Genomic DNA, 9,186 nt, shown 5'->3' with positions numbered 1-9,186 from the left:
ACCAGACTATTTGTTTTTCAGTTTTCTTCTTCCTTATACAGTGAAATCTAAGAAAAGTTTCAATTGTCTGCTTTCAATACGATTTGACATTAAAAAAATAATTGTTCAAGTAATGCAGATGGGCTTGTCAAGAAGAAAATTTATCTATCCCAGGATGAGAAAATGTCTGTGAGTAACCTGTGTGGTATAGAGTCTACATAGATAGATAGATAGATAGATAGATAGATAGATAGATAGATAGATAGGGTAAAATAAGGTTATTCTTGATGAAGAGGAATTGAAAGACTAGAATTCTTATTGCTCAACTACTTTTTTGCCCCAGAGGCAGCCTAGGAACATCTTGGCAGACTATTAAAACTTAGCAGAGCATAGTTTAAAAATATATTGCTAGACTAGTCCTACTACATACCACAATCTAAAAGCTACTATTACTAGGGTTGTTTAAAAATAAAACAGAACAATTGCAAAGTCTTTTTCTGTGACCATGAAGAGACTAATCATACCAGGATCTATCTCTCTATCTTTTCAGTGATGGACAGATCTTTATACCCTGGTTTTAGCTTGTCTGTGGCTACCCAAATAGAGACTACATTTCCTGCTCTCCCAAGTCGCTATGTGTAATCATGTGACGAAGTTTTCTTACACAATTGAGTTTTCCAATATCCTAAATGATACAGATGCCAACAAAGTGAAACAATAAAGAATATTTAAAAAAATCACTCTAACAGCAAAAAGATCAACTAATGTCAAAAGATCACCTGAGAACTGTTACATTGATCAGAAGACCATTGAGATCAGGAAGGGGCACATGTGTTGGTCATTGGAGAAAAGATGTCAAGTTCAACTCTGATAAATTTTGACGACAAATAACCCTATGGAATAAAGGAAGAGTTTGTACAAAAAGTACTTGAAATTATGAGCTTGTGGGACCAAATGAATGGTGTGTCAAAGAAAGAGTGAAGTTCCAGTTCCCGCAGTTTGCTAAGTAAGGTACCCATAAATTACAATCAATATGGAAAAAAGCGTAAATACTTAGATTTTATGAGAATAAATCCAGTGACGTTTCAGTAGGCACGTTGGAACTAACCCTTGTTGACCTAAAACAAATAGATTGCCAGTTATTTCTCCAGCAACGATAGGTTTATTTAGGATGAACAGAGAATTGCAACTCAAAGTCTGTAACCACAGCAAGCCACCTGCAAGTCCCCACTTGCAAGAGAATGAGAGCCCCTTTGATAGAGAGGAAAAGGAAGTTGGGAGGACAATAGTGAACAAAGAGTCAATGGCTTTTCATTGCCAAGTCCTTACCAGGAAAAAAGAGGAACCTTTCTTCCTGTTGGGCTCTGCTACCCTCCCAGGGCATGAGACTGCCTCCTTCTGGTCTGCCAATTCTATTTAAGTAAGGTTTTTGCTTATTAGTTTTTTATACACTAAAAAGTACAATAATGGTGGTTTCTTATAGTTAATCTAATGTCAACTTTCTAAAAACTGGTTACACTTCTAAATTGTTCAATATCCCATAAAAATTTGATTTTATGGTACATATCTCATAAAAATTGGGTTTTATTGAGGCACGTACCAATTTCCAAGGGAATATCCATCCATTTAGCTTTAATCTAAGGCAATATTTGATCTTTTACCGTTTGTTCCTAGATATAGAAATATCCCAATTGAAAGCTACCCTGAGGCTGAAAAGAGCTAGCTTTCTTTCTCTTGCTTTTTTTTTTCAATCCAAATATCAAAATTTACATTTGTTTCTATAGCATTTTCAAATTTTACTTATGATATTCTGATAAATCAACCCCTTTTATTTATTCACTTATTTTGGCACATTCTTGCTACCTTAAAGTATAATTCACTCTAGATGTCATTTCTTCCTTAAGGAGCGAAGATCAGCTGAGATAATTCGTCGACCAACTTAAGATTTTTACCTTTTATCAGTGAGAGTCTAAAACAATAAAGGGGACAAATTCATCAAAATTGATTCCAAAAAATTTTGAAACTTGTTCTTAAAATTTGGTGCTAGAGGGAACCAGTGTAATTCTTAGTATTTTTCTCCAAAACCTGTTGTCTTTAATTCCTTATGTCCTCTGGCTATAACCATAATATGTTTGCTCAGTTACTTAGGGACAAAAATGTAAACATTATAAATACAGTTTGAGGAAGAACTATCTGTGCACAAAAATGAAAGGACCTGGGGCTTGATTGAGTAAACTCTGAATGAGTCAGCCATCGGATGCCATTGTGGAAATAAGCCTTCCTGATTTAATGTAGAGAAAGAATACAACAGACAAAAGGCTATAATCTTTTAGTCTTATTTTTCTATATTTAAAGAGATGTGCAAAAATGGAAAATTACAAGATACTTAAAAGAATGAAAATGATGATACAAAGAATGACTAATGGGATTGGTTTGAGGGCTTAGGGAAGTACAAAGGGTGTTTTGATTGTGGTCTTCATCTGTACATTTATTAAATCAAGGAATTCTGCTCAACAGTTATTCTCTATAATTCTGGACAACAAAAATACAATAAACTGTAGTAAAACTAAGGGAAGAGAGATTAGAATTAGGCACAAGGAAGAAATTTTTTAATGTGATGGTGATGGAATTCAGTATCAAGGGATCTTGCAGATGTTAAGATTACATTTGTTAGGTGCTCAATAAATCTTTCCCTTCTCTCCTGCCCCTTCCCCCTCTGAGGTCTTCAAGAAACTAGGTGTTTGTTCTGATGAGTCAGACCTTTACTAGTATGAAGGATTGAACCAGATTATCTTTCCAAAGTCCATCCTTTTCTCCACTGCTACCGCTCCAAAGTGGTCAAAAGGAGAGGGGGTGAAAAGGAACACGAGCTGGAATGAGAGCATCCTTGAAGGAAGGGGTTCTGAAAGAGCTTGCCAGCTTTTTCTCTTGGGTATTTTTTTTAAGCCTGCAGTCGTATGCTGGCAAATACTTTGAATTGCGGGGGCCGCACTAGGATCAATTAGATTGGAATGGTGAATCAACCTACCAGCTATAAAACCTCCAAATTAAGTAAGTGCACACAATTGTCCTGTCTTATTGAAGCAAAAAGCTTGTCTGTAATGAACCTCCCTTCTGAGTCATTTCAGAGAAATAGAATCTTAGAGAAGGCTCCCCTTACATTTCTTTGTTTTACCTACTTTAAGGTGTGCACAGTAATCTTTTAAAATGTTCTCAGTGCCCTTTCTTCTACAAATGCTGGATAAGATTGAGGATCTATTCAAGGCAAGAATCTCCCTGACACCCTTCCCCGTCATCCAAAGATAATCCTGGAGTATCTTACTTGCAGACTCAGTTATAATATCGATACACCATCTCCTGTCCACTAACAAAATGCTTTCAAAGTGGTTATTTGTGCTCATCAAAAAGACTTTAGGGCTTCTGATAATTCTGAGAGACAAGCTGAATACAAAAGAGGCAATAATGAAGTTCAAAGATTTGGGATTAAATCATGGAAGGTTTTTCCTTTCTCAATGGGAGATCTGCTGGCCTCAAGTAAACTGTTTTGGACAATGTGAGTTCATTAATCTTTTGAGAATTTAGGTTTTTCCCTACTAGAAGGCAAAAACAGAGGAAGACATAAACAATAGATGTGAGAGATCAAAAGTACTGATCTGTGCTTCCTTCTTTTTCTAAAGGGCACATTTTGAAAAAAAATATATATTGGAACACATAAATGAAATAAAAACATACAGACAGAATTATAGAGCACTGCAGCCTTCAGGTCCAGCCTTTTCAGGGGCATGTGTCTCACATCAAGAGATGCATACCACCGCGGGAATGTCTGGGGCACAAGGCAAAATAAGATTTGTGAGGTCTTCAGGGAAGATCGAATTTCCCAGGTTGTGGTTTTGTGCAACTCTGTGACCCTGTTGTGCATTGCTTTAAAAAGGAAAGGTAAATATCATTGTTCGGAGTTTTCCGGTGACTTCACAATTGGAGGTTATTGATTCTCAGGTTATTTTCTCCTTGGCTGTTGTGCTTTGTGCTGAATAGACTCAGACCCTTAACAATCTTGTTTGTATGTGGTTTCCGATGCTTTGGGGCTCTGCTTCATTTAGCTTCTCCTACAGCTCATGCCCCCCACACTTTCTTTTTCCTCCTTGCTCCCTGCCAGGCTTGGAACGTGAAGCAGATTATGATATGTAAAAGATAAGATACTTGGATTTCTTTTGGAATTTAACTTACCGTGCTGTAAGGAACACTTAAACTGAAAGTTTCCTTTATAGATCTTGAATCACCACCACCATTCCTGGAGTCCCCTGGAAACTAACGGGTAAATCTGAATGTTTCCCTTTTATAAGCTAGATTCATGTGAGTCTGTCTGGACACGTGACATTGGAACACTAAATTAGAAAGCAGTTTCTATCTGGAGGTGACATTCCCTGAACTGCTACCTGCATAGACATATTCTCTCTGGGTCAATTTACATCTTAACATCTAACGGTTCTTTTTCACTAATGGAGAATGTATATACCACTTAAAAAAACAAGGTTCAAGATTAAATGACTTATTTCTCGCCCATCTGCTCGCCTGCCTTCTGTCCTTCCTTCCTTCCCTCCCTCCCTCCTGCTTTCCTTCCTTCCTTCCTTCCTTCCCTCCCTCCTGCTCTCCTTCCCTCCTTCCAGTCTGAGATACTAGCATGAGGGATTTACTACCCAGAATCCTCTTTCACCCCAGAATCAGTCAGTTCTCTTATGCCTTCACCTTGCCTTGCTCAGACTGTTACCATAGTCTATGTGCCGTTTCTGGGCTAAGGGCCCTCTGAGCTGTTCTGTGTCTCTCCCTTGTGGGGAGCCTGATTGCCATGGGGTGAATTTCCCAGGCTCTCATATCAGCTAGATTCCAGTCAGATTTGGTCAGTTTGCGAGTGGGACACACTGGCTGAAAATTGAAAAATGAGGATTGAGAAAGTCAGGATATTTGTCCCTCCTTCTCTGCCTCAGACTGCTCTCCCCGCAGGAACAATGTTTCCTCCATGGCTCCCACTCTCTTAGTTGGCTGGTCAGCCATGGTTTGTGGCTGTTAGGTGATTCTGGTCCCTTTGCTTTTGGGAGGGAGTGATTAATGTCGCATTTACCTACTTGTTCTTTGTCTCTCACCTCTCCTATCACCCATTGAACAATTTCCCACATTAAATTCCTTCTATTGTACTTCATGTGATTTTTAGTTTCCTGGGTAAGCACTGACTGATGCAGTACTGTTGTGCTTGTTTATAAGCCTGTCACGTTCTACCAGACTGTTAAATGCTTCAGAGACTGGGCTCTATTTAGCTTGGTATCTCTCATATCTAAGGCACATAACGGGTAGCCACTATTTGTTGATACATTTTAATACATTTATTAATTGTTTGGCTGAGTACCACCCATATATCATCAAAGGGCAACGACTTACTTAGGTTATGTTTTAGCATTCCTATTTTTCTGGATCATTATAATCTAGATCTTGAGCAATTTTTATAATTATAAACCTTATAAATGGGCACAAGTAAATTTTAAAAACTGATGTTTAGTGGAGAAGAGAAAACAAAAAATTTAAAAGTATAGGTAAGCTTTTTAGAAATAGGAAAGCATGAGAAACCACCAATTATTTGGGCTAGTTTAAACAGTTAGCTAGAGCTTATGGAATCCTTAAGAAAAATGAACATCAAAAATAATAGAGAAAAAAGTTAGAGATTTTTCTTTTCTATAGTTCTTTGTAGCTTCCCAAGAATTCCTACAATGTACTTAGCAAAAAGAGCCACTTGATAGATATTTGCATTTTGATGGATTTGTCTGCTGAGGACCTTCCCCAAGCAAAATAAAGAAGTGAACTACATATTGAAATATTTTACTTCTTCAATCACATTGCTCTTACATTTGGCATAAGAAAGGTACAAGAACAGGTGAGGAAGTTTTGTGCATAGGGACTCTAAAAGTGAGCCAAAAGATTAGTGAGGAGAGATCTGTTTCTTGAAGACAGAAAAATATTGACAAGAAGGGAATTTTCAGACAAGCATGGGAAGAGACGGACAGAAAATGCTGAGATAAGAGTAAAATATCGCCTCATGAATTTCTCCATTTGAGGAACTCCATTTAGTAAGTTAAGCATTCTCTTACTTTCATTTCATATTTTCCTCACTTAAAAGTGACTACACCACTGTAATCAATATGTAGGAACACTAAACTGACTGATATTTTTATGTTTAATTAACTATTTCATTCAGTGCTTGAAGGTAAATCAGGTGGAGGCTAGCAAAAAATCCTAAAATTTAGGTCTGTCATTTTTGAAGAGATTTTTGAGACGTATACCTTAGCTTTCTTCCAATTTTTTTTTTTTTTGGTATAGGCAAAGAACGCAAAAGAGGAAATTAAGTTGATCTGAGGCTCATAAGAAAAGAGGATTTAACAGTAAAAATACACTTCCATTTTCTTCACTTATATTTTTCTAATTTCTAAGGTGATAATCTAACTCTTGACCTTCTTCTTAAATACATTAATCATTAGGCTGTCAGTTGTGCTCAGGGTTCATGTCAGTCTTGGAAAGACCATTTCCTCTGTTTTCTATGCAAGTAAAAAATCTGAGATTCAGAGAAGTTAATTAACCCATCCAAAATCTCATATTTAATAAATGAAAGAGCTAGCATTCTAATCCAGGTACCACGACTTGGATCCTTGTATTATGCCTATGTATTTTTCCTGCTTTTGTTTTTATGCTTTCTCTATTGGTTTTATCAGTTATGTGTACTTGAAAAATTACAGTAAATCTGGCTTTAAAACTAAAGGAAACACATATTGATGAAGATTAAGATAACACAAGCTCTCACTGATTGCTAGAAAATGCAAAATGGCACAACCACTTTGGAAGACATTTTGTCCGTTTTTTACAAAGCTAAACATAAGCTTATTATATGATTCAGCAGTTGTGCTTCTAAGTATTGACTCAACTGAGCTGAAAATTATTCCACACAAAATCCTGCATGTGAATGTTTACGATAGACTTATTTATAACTGCCCAAATTTGGAAGCAACCAAGATGTTCATCAATAGATGAATGGACAAACTGTGGTAAGTAAGACCAAACAATGGAATAGCATTCAGTGACAGGGAGAAATGAACTCTTAAGCCATGAAAAGATATGGAAAATCTTGAATGTATATTGCTAAGTGAAAGAAGCCAGTCAGAAAAGACTAAATATTGTGTGAGCTAACTATATGACACTCTGGAAAAGGTAAAACAACAGAGGCAGTAAAAAGATCAGTGGTTGCCAAAAGTTTGCAGGGAGGGAGGAAGGGAGGAATAATAGATGGAGCACAGGGGACTTTTAGGACAATGAAGTATTCTGTATGATGCTGTAATGGTGGGTACATGACATTATGCATTCGTCAAACCCATACAGCTGCACAACACAGACAGTGTAACGTAACCTATGGACATTAGTTAATAATGATGTATCCATAACAGTTCATCAGTTTTAACCAATGCCCCACACTAATGAAAGACATTAACAATAAGAGAAACTGTGTGGTGGGGAAAGGGGTATATGGGAACTCTCTATACTTTCTGTGTAATTTTTCTATAAACATCAAACTGCTCTAAAAATAAAAATAATATAAAAAAGAAATATTTGGCTGGGAATGAACACCTAACAGCAGTTTGATCCAAAACTTTATATATATATATAAATTTATAAGATATAAATTCTCTCAGTATTTGGCTCTAATTTCTCAGTGTTGGCTCTCTTCTGGGGCAGGTTATTTTCTCCACACCACAGAGTGATTGCCTTTATTTTCTTGGGTTATGTCTGTTCTCACTTACATCCACCCAGAAATGAAAGCTCACTTTCCTGATAGCTCACATAGAATCCTAGAACTGAGTTTCATTGGCTTTAATTGGCCTGCCTGCTGTCAAGTGATGGCATCTGAACCAACCACTGTGGCCAGAGGATGAGATTTTCTTCCAAGAGGAAGCAGAACAAAGTATTACCTCATTAGATGGATACAGATGAATTCCATCCAGGCTACACAACTGGGAAACCCAGAGTATCATTAATAAAGGGAGAGAGAAGAAAAATACATAAATACATGCTGGGAGGGCACCTAGCAAATCTCTACTGCTGTGTCTGTGTAAAGAATGCAGATTCTCTATACACTAGCCTTGTGCTTTAGCAGCTTATAGCATATTTGCTTTCAAGTGTGAAACTTCCATATCACAAAAAAAATGCTTCCTCTATGGCTTAATGATGTCTGATATTTAATGATTGCAATTATGTTATTTCAGTTTATTCAACTAACACATATGTATCCAGTATCAATAATGCTCAATTGTAGGGAATACAAAGTTACATAAGACACAGAATAAGACATAGCCTCTGGCTTCAAGGGGTTTACAGTCCAGTAGGACAAACACAGGCTTGTTGTCTGTTGTCAAGGGTTGTTGAGGAGACACTAGTTGCTGTTAAGCAGGTGCCAAGAGAAGCTTCAGAGAGGAGTTCAGACTAGGGTTGTCTTGAAAGGCAAACAGAATTTCACCCAGTGTATCAATGGTGGAATTTATTCCAGCCTGACAAAAAACAGAAACAAAAACAAAACAAAACAGAGCAAAAACCCTCTGAACAAAACATGGCAGCATGAAACCCCATGAAATATTTGAAAATCAGTAGTAGTTGAGTAAGAAGTAAGAGTGGTACAGGGAGAGATGAGGCCAGAAAATTAGATGAAGCTTAATTTTATCAAATACTGAATGGAGAATGCTTTGAGGCAGAGGGAGTAGCAAGATGAACATTTCCTTGTAGCATGTCTACAACTGTGTAGTCTGACTTGGGATTGTAGGACACCAGGTTATGGAAGAAGGGAGAATGTTTGGAGGCTGTTGTTGGAGACTAGATGGGGACTTCTCGGTTTTGAGCTGGGACAGTAGGGTAGTCATGGAAGAGCAGACCGACTTGAGGTTTTCTGCTCAGGTAAGTACAAATTGCCTCCCAGTTATAATACTTAGATACATAGCAGTCCTTTACACTTCAATGTGGATTTATATCAGGCTCTGCACTGTGCAGGTTTCCTTAAGGAAAACAAACAGAGACATGAGGACTTTAGGAGCCTATTGATAACAAAGGGTGATACATACAATTCTGGTAAATTTCCAGACATGATGATAGAAGAATGGAAAAGGTCAACTTCTTCCATGCCAG

The sequence above is a fragment of the Vicugna pacos genome, chromosome 25 (genome assembly GCF_048564905.1).
Source record: "Vicugna pacos chromosome 25, VicPac4, whole genome shotgun sequence".
Taxonomy (NCBI): domain Eukaryota; kingdom Metazoa; phylum Chordata; class Mammalia; order Artiodactyla; family Camelidae; genus Vicugna; species Vicugna pacos.
Note: the sequence above shows the minus strand (reverse complement) of the source record.